This window comes from Cupressus sempervirens, chromosome 7 (assembly GCF_028749045.1).
Source record: "Cupressus sempervirens isolate cs-2001-9-10 chromosome 7, ASM2874904v1, whole genome shotgun sequence".
Classification (NCBI taxonomy): domain Eukaryota; kingdom Viridiplantae; phylum Streptophyta; class Pinopsida; order Cupressales; family Cupressaceae; genus Cupressus; species Cupressus sempervirens.
In genome coordinates, this window is record NC_143124.1 from 549,983,036 (window position 1) to 549,993,934 (window position 10,899).

Consider the following 10,899-nt stretch of genomic DNA (forward strand, 5'->3'; position numbering starts at 1 on the left):
TTGCAATAAGCATAGGTGCCCCATTTAGTAGTAAATGCTTTCTTGTATCTATCAGACTCTTTAACCAGCACTTGGTTATAACTAGAAAACCCATCAAGAAAAGAGAATCTCCTTGACCCACTGACCTTGGATAGAATTTGCTCCATAGAAGGAAGAGGATGGTGATCCTTAAGGGAAGCCTGATTGAGATCCCTAAAGTCCACACACAATTTGATTTCTCCATTCTTCTTCCTCATAGGGACAAGGTTAGCCACCCATGATGAGTGTTTAATAGGAAAAATTATGTTAGCTTTAATCAACTTGGATAGCTCTTTCCTCATAAAAGGTTCAATCTTGGGATTCGCTGGCCTCTGCTTTTGTCTTACTGGTTTGACCCTATCAACCAAATCTATGGTATGCTGAAACAAACTAGGGTCAAAAACTTTTAAGTCATCATACGTCCAAGCAAATACATCACTAAATTCTTGACATAGATGAATTAAATTTTCTTGCTCAGCTTCAGAACATACCTTCCCCATGTTAAGAGATTTTCGATCAGCAATAGTAACTGGGGCATGGTCATCCTTTTCTGTAGCTAGGTTCATCCCTTTATCCCTTGACTGATCATCAGGATTAAAGACACTCTCCAAGGTAATGAGACCCTTGGGTAGCTTGTTGGAACTGAGATGAATGATCTGATCACCATATTGATCTTGTAGTCTTGACTGATTTCTCTCTGAAAATTCTACTTCATTCTGCAAGAAGCTCACAATTTTCTCATCAGACTCAAACACTTGCCAGTGAGTATTATTGTCAGGAACAACAGGCCTTACCACTACCCTTATTTGTTGTTTCTTATCTTCCTCAAGATTCCCTGGCACATCATATGATGCACCCACTGCTGCAAGTCTATCAGCATGTTTATTTTCTTTCCTAGGAATGCTCTGAATATTAAATGCATTGAAACCCTCAAGAAAATCCCAGACTCTATGTTTATAAGACTTGAGCAAGCCATTTTTGGTGATATTCTATTTTCTCACTTGGTTCACTACCAACTCATTGTCCCCATATACTTTCAAGGCTTGAATTCCCCTCTTTTGGGCAAGTAGGAGACCCTGGATCAAGGATTCATACTCGGCCACATTATTGGTACAACTGAATTGGAACCTAAAAGAAAAGTAGTATCTTATTTGTGCAGGAGAGATCAACATAACACCAGCCCCCAATCCATTTCTATTCCTTGAGCCATCAAAGTACATACTCAATACTCCATTTATGTCGTCATTAGTCCTAACAAGGTCAGGAACTTGAACCCCTTTCTCTATTATGCAATATGTACTAAGGCCTGTCTCGAGGGTTTCCGACATAGGCTCAAACTAACATGTATTCGCCCACTCATCTAAGAAGAAATCAAGAATCTCTGCTATGGAAGTGACAGGCTCATTTACTATGTTATTTTCATCCTTCTCTAGGATAGGGCAATTCATATAGATGAAGTTGGGAGTGTAGGGTTCAGTGTGATGAAGGGCTTGAGGTTCTGCTCTTATTGAAGCATTGGCCCCATATCTGGTCTTAAATGACATATAAGACCAATCAGCAGATATGAATCCACCAATTTGAGCAGTGAAGTCTCTTGAAAGACAGATGGCAAAATAGGGCTTAACCTCAACAACAGATATGTCTTGAATCATAGTACAACTAGGGCATGCATGTAGGGCCATTTCCACACTTCTAAGGATGCCTACGGTTTTGATAGTACTCCCATCTAGTTGTAACACATCACTAACAATGGGCTCATATTTCATCCCTAAAGCATCAGCAACACACCTAGACATTACTGAGCTACTAGCCCCCGAATCTATCAGGCAATTATGGACTAATTTGCCCCCTATAATCAGAGAAACATAAAATGGAGGAGGTCTAACCTTTTTATTTTCCTCCACATCTCCTGCTGGTTGTACTAAACTAGTGACACTCTCCATGGTAGATGACTGATCCTTGGGTTCAATCCTCTCCAATTCTTGCTGCAGCATCTTCCTCTACATTGGTATGGTAGCAACATCATCCCACATGGAAATGTTTACATTGGTCTTCTTCATTTGCTCTACCACACTCAATGGTGCGCTAGGAATTTTGGTAGAAACTTTGGGGGCTGCACTTATAAGAGGTTGAGATGGGGCAACAAAAGGATCACTTGCATCCTCATTTCTTGGACCTTGCTTTTGCTGTTGTGAAGTGTTTGTCTGCTCATTTGCTGTTTGTGTATGAGGCGTAGGACTTGAAGTTGAGGCCTGATTGGGAGAAGGGGGGGCAGCATGTTCCATAGCTCTCTTCTTGCTTCTTGTGTTATGAGCAACGGAATCCTGGTTTACATTACAATGCTCCTCCATCTGGTGATTCATAAAAGAGCAATCACCCTACCTCTGAACATATGAGGCCTCCTTGGGATGATCTTCCTTGTGTGACTGCTTTACTATGGACTCCTGAATAGTTAGGGCCAAATAAGATTATGCTTTCTGACATAGGCAGTAGGTATAAGAATAGTTACATGAGGGACACAAATCTTGGTCTTGGGCCAAGTTATTTTGAGGGACTAAAGCTCTGTTCTGATTTGAGCTTGAAGCAGCAGCATGACTATTTTGCCTATTCTGATCAAAAGAGCTATTCCACTGATTAGGAGGCCTACCACCACTTGGAGCCTGATATTGCAATTGGGGAGGCTTGCCACCTTGGGCCTGCTGCCTTTCTAAGGCCACTACCTTGTTACTCATCTTTTGTATTAGATAAAAACTATCCTCTAATATCTTCCCTTGGTCCTTCAACTCCCTCCCCTGCTCTTGTAATTTTTTATCCAGGGTCTTCTCTTTTTTGTCTGTGCTCAGCACTAGACCTTGGAGCATTTCCTTGAGTTCATCTATTCCGTTTGAGGATGTGGAAGCTTGGGGAACTGGAGTAAGGGCTTGTGACATAGGAGTTGTAGGAAGAGGGGCTATCACTGGTTGGTGGTTGGGAACATCAGGAAAGAAAGGAATATGAGGCCTTGGAGCCAACTTTCCACCTTGTATTAGGATATTCTCAGCTTTTATAGCTGTCTCATAAGCATTAGGTAATGTATCTCCCCCCATAGTTTGGATTGTAGTGGCAATATCACTATTAAAAGCTCTAAGGTAATGCAAGAAGGCATTACTAGGGGTAGGTTTCACTATAGTAGGTATTCTATCCCATGTCTTTTGGAATCTGTAATTAAAATCAGTCATACATTCATGGGGGGCTCTTTTTACTGTAGTCAGTTGCTCTAGTAGTGACAAATGGTCACTCTTATCCTCAAAATGTTTGCATAATCCTGCTCCTAGTCCATCCCAATCAGTTATGGAACCATGAGTTAAGCCTCTATACCACTGTAATGCTTTTCCTTTTAAAGATGAGGCTAGAAGTTTGACAACAACATCATCTTCTGTAATACCATGACTATTAGAGACATTTGCTACTTCTTGGATATGCTCTAGGGGGGAAATAGAAGTTTCACCAGTAAAATCAGGTATGCTTTTTAGTGCAGCTACTAGTATATTATGTCTTTGGGCTAACAATAGAGGACTTCCACCATTAAAGGTGGCAAAAGCATGAACTCGAGGGTGTGCCATATACGCAAGTGTTCTATTGATGAGTGCTGATGGCAGTCTAGGCTAAGTTCGGATAGTAGAAGGAGTAGAGACAGATCTTACAGGTATATTAACTATTATTCCACCTCTAACGGGTGATAATGAAGCTCTAGCCCTCCTTCTTCTAGGGCTTGAAAGTGAGAGTTCTTGATATTGAAAATTACCTCTAGAAGACGCCCTTGTTTCAGCCCTGGGCATGAATTTCTGCAACTTTGGCCTGAAACCAGATTTGTTGATGTTCAGAGTCGCTAAGTACTTGATGAATCAGCCTCTTGAAGGCTTGAATACTGAAGCCAGCACTACTTCTTCAACATTAATCTCAAAAACTCTTTCTTCTTTTGACACCAGTAGACATGAAATCTTCTGGTATGAGTCCCACCGGGCGTGCCAAAAACTGTTGTCACTTAGGTTTGCACCCTTGTCCAAGGCCTATGCGCGAGGACAACCTAGTGAAACATGGAAACAACCTCCAAGCTGTGGGACTTGAACTACGAGGTTGAGTCTCCGGAGAAGGCCGGCTTCCTCTTACTGTTAGGGCGCACCTATCTATTCTCAGAAGGGAAAGGGAGAAAGAGAGCGTTAAAGAAAATCTACCTAGTCTAATCTAAGGTGGTGATGCACCAAAAAAGAGTGTTCAGACTCATTCCTGTCCATATATACACTACAAAACTAGGGTAACATACAAAAGTCATACACATCCAGACTTATATTGATCAATAATCACATACAGATCAGAGGACCAATTGAAAGACACCAGGAAAAGGGGATTTCACTTGTAAATTATCCAATAGGCCAAAGATAGATACAGTATGCAGATCACTGATCTCAACAATACACCAATGGGAGGCAAAATGATGCTCATGCACACTGATGGCTGAAAGAGATGATACAGGGTATTACATGGCTCAGAGGCAAAGGGATTTTACACTGCAAGTTTGCAAGCAGTAGCAGAGAAAATCAAGAAGAGTCCACACCCAGAAAAAGAATTACCAAATTGCCTTTATAGTTTTTGCATAACTAGGATTTTGCTTCTACATTTACTGCTCAACCACTGGCATTAATCCCCATACTGAAAATCTGATCAAAGATCATACTTGAGCATGGTGCAGGTACAAGACAATCTGATATTCCTCTGAAAGAGAACCTCGAGAAGATAGAAATGGCACCATGAAAATCTCTCTGACTAGGTAGATGGATCGACAATGAGTGGAAAGTCCCTTCGTTACTTTAGCATTCATTCTGGAGTGGGTGGCATTGATCACAGAATCAGATTGTGGAAAAAATCACAAATTTTTTTATCATTCTGAGTCGTGAGACAGCAAGGTCAAATGGGTCAACCAAGTTCCAACAACTAGCTGGGCCACGCGGGCCAATCACTCCCCATTACTTTGCCACCTACGATCATCTTAATGCGTTTGACCATCATTTACTTGAATGGGCACTATGTCGCTATGGAGGACTTACCCTAAAATTCAATTAGCGCCATAGCGCCTAGTGGTAGATTTTAATTTACTAATCGCGCCAACCCCAAACTGTCATGTTTAACTGCGAAGTCTCCAACCTTAACCACAACAAAAACTGCCAGCCATCCCTTGAACTGTTAATACTTTTTGTGCCTCCTCTCTGGGCCCATGAGGACACGTGTCCTCCAGTCGCTATGTCGCCATCGTAAACAGCTCGCAACTTCCTCATAGCATGATGGCGCCTATCGTGGATTTCCCTTTGATCGTGTGGCCTGTGTTTAATGCACTATCCTTAAGAACATGGTGGTCCCCTAGGTGCTATGTCGTTATGGCATTTTTCACACAACTTCTTGACAGCGACATAACGCCCACCATTGATTCAGTCTCATCTGACAATCAGAAACCTTGCCGTACTCTGCACATTCTTCCTTGGGACCTTTGAACTCATGATCCACCTGGCAACCTGACCTGACGTGGCACCTAGGTGCTATGTTGCTATGCGAGAATTGAGGGGAACTTCCCATAGCGCCATAGCGCCCACTATGAATTTCTCTTGTCTGATGCGGATGTGGCTCCAAGGTGTACTAAAAACTTTCCAGTTGCGCTAACCGTGATGAAGCATAACCATCTGGGACCCGCCCTGCCTGAGGATCCTACTACGACCTTCACTTTTTGTTTAGGTGCCATGTCGCTAACAAAAAACCATGGGTTTTTTGTTAGCGCCATAGCACCTACCGTTCTTGCTACCTTTCCCGGCCCGTGAAACACTGCTGGCATTGACTGCGCTAGCCGCGTTGAAGACCCAGTACCACCTCATGCCTGCATTCTGACCTAGCACACGTGGCTATTTCTAATTCGCCGTGGACCCTCCTTCCTGCGACTGGGCCCATCCGAATTGGCACCTCCTCAGTGATGCATCCGGTGAGACCTGACCCTACCGACATGCGTCAATTGGGCGCGATGTCGCCATGGTAAAAATCTTGCAGCTTCACTAAGGCGACATGTCGCCTACCATTGATCTTTTCTCATCTGACAGTCATAGATTTGACTTCTCGCAACCTTCCTTTCCGTTTAGATGTCGGGCCCATGGAAACATGGCATCTATCCATTGGTTTGTCAGTCATCCAACCCTAACTACTTCTGGCGGCATGAAATGCGGCCCCGCCAGGACATGTGGCACGCGGGCGCTATGTCGCTGATGCTAAAGTCTGAGCAGTTCCCGATGGTGAGATAGCGCCATCCATAGATCTTTACAGATCTGATGATCGAAGCGATGTCCTACTTCACTCGCCATCCCTTCTGAAAACTACTGGGCCCGTGGTACGCTGTGTTTTGACACATACACATGGCATCATCTGATTGGTTCGATGAACACCAACTGGCAAACTCGAGACTTGATCCACAGAACGGCCACGTGGCAGATGGGCGCTATGTCGCCATGATAAAATTTGCGCATCTCCATCATAGCGAGATGGTGCCATCCGTTGATGTAATCCAATCCGACGGTGGAGATCATAAACCTTGACTGTGCTAACCGTATTGACAGATATTTTGGCCTGGTTACACGTGGTGGTTCCTTACTGGCCCAGCAAAACACCACCAGGCAAACTTGCAACTTGGCCTCACAAGGGTGACCATGTGTCGACCAGGCGCCATGTCGCTATGGGAAAATTGAGGTTAAATTCCCATAGCGCCATAGCGCCCAACCAATGACATGTCCCTATCCGTGCGTGGTCCCTTCTGATTCGCTGTCGTGGCACCAGGCTCTGCCAACTGGGCAGACGAGGTACATAATGGGGCCCAATATTCTGCCTGAAGTTCCCGCTGTTTATCTTCTCTGGCCTGCCAAACTTTACCCGACCGCCATAACATTTTTTTGGCAACGTGACCTGTCCGCCGTGAATATTTCCGCCGGGCGCTATGTCGCTATGGAGATTCTTCGGTTAAAACGCGATAGCGACATAGCAAAATTTTGGACCCCACCCCGCGACGTGTCGCCAGGGCGCAATGTTGTTGATATAATCCTCGCGCAATTCTGCCATAGAGAGATAGCGCCCTTCGCTAATCTCAGTTGATCTGACGACCAGAAACTCGCGGGTCGTAAGAGTATATTATAAAGTTTAAAACATTCGTAATTCTAATATCTCCACGGGTATTTGAATATGGGCATATCGAAGGCGAGAAGGGCATTATAAAATGCGAATTTTGGTGGGAAGTGGAAATACAACAGTTACCATATAATTTAATCATTAACTGGGATGAGTTAGGTGAAATACTTTGCAAGAATTTTGAGGATAAGAGTGATCACCTATCACTTTTAGAACAACTAACTACCATTAAAAGGGAATCCCATGAAAATGTGACAAATTTTAATTGTAGATTCCAAAAAATGTGGGATAGAATACACACAGCAGTAAAGCCTACCCGTGGTAAAAATTTCTTGCACTACCTTAGAGCCTTCAATAGTGATATTTCTACCACAATGCAAACCATGGGAGGGGATACTTTTCCTACTACCTATGAATTTCCATAAGGGTAGAAAAATCCAAGGTGGGAAGTTAGCTCTAAGGCCTCTAATGCCTTTCTTTCCTGACATGCCTAATCATCAACCTACAGTAGCCCCTATTCCTACCACATCTACATGCTAGTCCCTTGCAATAGCTCTAATATCCTCTACATCCACTAGTGAATCAGGAGAATTAAAGGCCTTGATGCAAAGTATGGGTAAGAAGCTAGAGGATAATCTCTTAGTGATACATAAGGTGAGCAACAAGGTGGTGACCTTGGAAAGGTAACAAGCTCAAAGTTCTAGGCCTTCTCAACCTCACTACTAGAATTCCCTCACATATAACAAGCCACCAAGTCTAGGTTAGGGTTGATAGCCCTCATTTTCATTGTACTAAAATTTTGAATATCCATTATGAAAATGCTTTGACTGTATTCCATTGTTAGGGTTTTGCATTTCATAATTAATTTTCACATAAACCCTAACTTGGTTATTTTCCCCTATTTTCAATATTAAAAATCTTGCCTTAGGGGAATAATTTGGTGTCCTAAGGTCATGTTTTTCTCTTGCCTTTAAAAGAATTTGTTAAATATGTAACCTTTTGCCCTTATCCTAAGTTCTTTCAAGCGAGAGATTGTATACCTTTCAATTTACAAAGTTTCGATCCTACAATCATGGCTTACATTTGTTGTTTCCCAATGTTATGGTATAAAGGTTGGTAGAGGATCGTAGGATGGTGTTTTAAGTTCCTCAATCTTAAGATATGGTGTTTGATTGTAGCATCACAAGTATAAATAAAGTGGTCTTTGGTCTTATGACTCCCTTTGTGTTGTACCATCTTAACTATTGAATGAAAAGGTTTCTAAGATTAGGGTCCCAATGTCACAAAAAAAGGGTCATTGTGGGATCATAAGATAATAAATGAAGACTCACAACAATACGATGAAATGGTTGTCGTAAGATCATAAGGACATGTTAGTGCAAGAGTGATGTGAATAGTTCTGACACTATGAAAAAGGAGTGATCAAGGCATTGTAGCGGTCTTTGTAAAGGTTTTCAATGTTATACTAAGGCCCTAGTTTTAAGATTGGAGGAGAAGAGTTTAAAGCTTACGATGCTATAGGGATGACATTCATAAGATCATAATAACAAATGACAAAGCAAGGTGGCAAGTCAGTGTCATAGAAATGACAAGTGTTCTATCCTAATTGGTTAGAACTATAGTGCATAAAAGGTGGATGCCACATTAGGCTAGTGGGGCCAAAAATGTCTTTGCATATATGGAAATATGATAGATCCTATTCTCCAATCTTACGATAAATAGTATTTTTTAAGATCTCAAGGGCAATGATAAAGTGTTATGATGCTAGGATAGATAGTGTATAAGGAGACCCTAAAAGTGAAAGTTAATGTTGGTAATGGTTTTTGGTAACATCGTAGGGGTGAGAAAGATGATTGCTAAAGCTATGAAATGGTCAACTAAATCATGATTGTAGGATCGTAAGGCCTAGGAGAATGAGCATTGATGCTCCACCAACTTAGCAAGGAGATGAGGCAAGGACATTTTTCCTTAGATGTATGATTGGCCATAGGGTTGAAACTCTAAAGAGCATATTGCAATAGGCTCATACGTTCTATATTTCTTTACAAGATGTTGAATTTTTTTGAAATGAAGCACTTTCGTGGCTATCACCCACATTCAATCTATGGGGACTATATACTCAGTTCTTAGAGAGGCTTATTATGTTGATGGCTAAGAAGCATAATTTTTTAGATAAGATAATCACAGTGAATGAGAGTTTGGAAATAGTAAAGGAATTAATTAGTTTCATCACTAAGAAATTGCAAATTATACAAGGCAAGATGAAGGTACCATCTCAGGGAATTGAGCCTTGAATACTACCAATTTTAGATAATAGCAACATATTGAAGGAATGACAAGAATAATTTGATGCATTTAGTGTAATATTGACTCAAAAGACCACACAAGAAATTTTTGAAGACATTAGTGATGCCCCTTTCAATAATTTGACGGACTCCCTATTTAGAGATGAAATAGACTTGAATAAATTCATAGTGGAGTCTAAAGTCATAACATATGCCATGTGGATAAATTACATGAAGGAAATAGAAGAGGTTAAAACCAAAAAGTGGCTCACCAAGTGAGAGATTTATGTTTGGGAAGCAGTGGGAGAAATAAAGGGTTTACTAGGAGGAAGAAGCTGAGGAATAAGTGAGATTAAAGGCAATAAGAAGATTAGGGATAAGATTAGATACACTAAGAAGCTCATCAAAACAATAAATCTCTCATAGATATGCCTATCAAATTTTGAGACTTTTGAGGAACTAGAGGGCAGAAGAAGTCAAAGTGGATTAAAGTTAAAGTGGCTACAGTAAAGTGCCACCTATTGACTTTTCAACTACCTTCTTGATTTTGGATCATGAGCATGAGAATGTTTTTTGAATATCTTTTTGTTTATGTCTTACCTTTTTCTCTTCCATTAAGGTAATGACAAGTGTTCTCCTCCCATCATTAGCTTGTTGCAATCCTATATAAAAATTTCTATGATGAGGAGTTGAGGTCAGAAGTCTGTATATTTTTCAGCATTATGTTATTTTACAGTTTGTCTAGTTTTTGTGATTGTATGAATATGTTCAGGCTTGTGAATTTGAAAGAAAAATGAATATGAATGATTAAATTGCCAAGTCTTGAGTTATACTATGAGTCTATGTCAGTACTATGTTCATTTTCAAAGAAAATAATACAAAAGGAACTTCTATATATATATATATATATATATATATATATATATATATATATATATATATATATATATATATATATGTATATATATGTATCTAAATTTTGTCTCCTTCCTTGCATATCTATTATCTTGAGATTGAAATGAGCAATGTTCTTTCAATTTAATACAATTCAAGATAAGTTGTATATCTCTTATTGATTTCTTTTAGTTCAAAGATTTAAGTAATTTCTTTCAGTATGTGGTAGGGTTTTGGGTATATAAGGAGGATATGATAAGAATGAGATTCAGAGTCCACTATTGACAAATTTAATTGCTAGTCAATTGAATAGGTATAAGATTGCTTGTTTTGACTCTACATAACAATGGATAAGGCACTGATCAATTAATTTTAGTTGCAAGTTGATGGTTTATATAGTTACAAAATACAGACACGAATCAAAATCAATTTACCATTTATGTAATGAAGAATAAAATTGCTAGTCATTACTTGTTTGCAATGTCTTCTTAGTTATAGTTAGCTACTATGA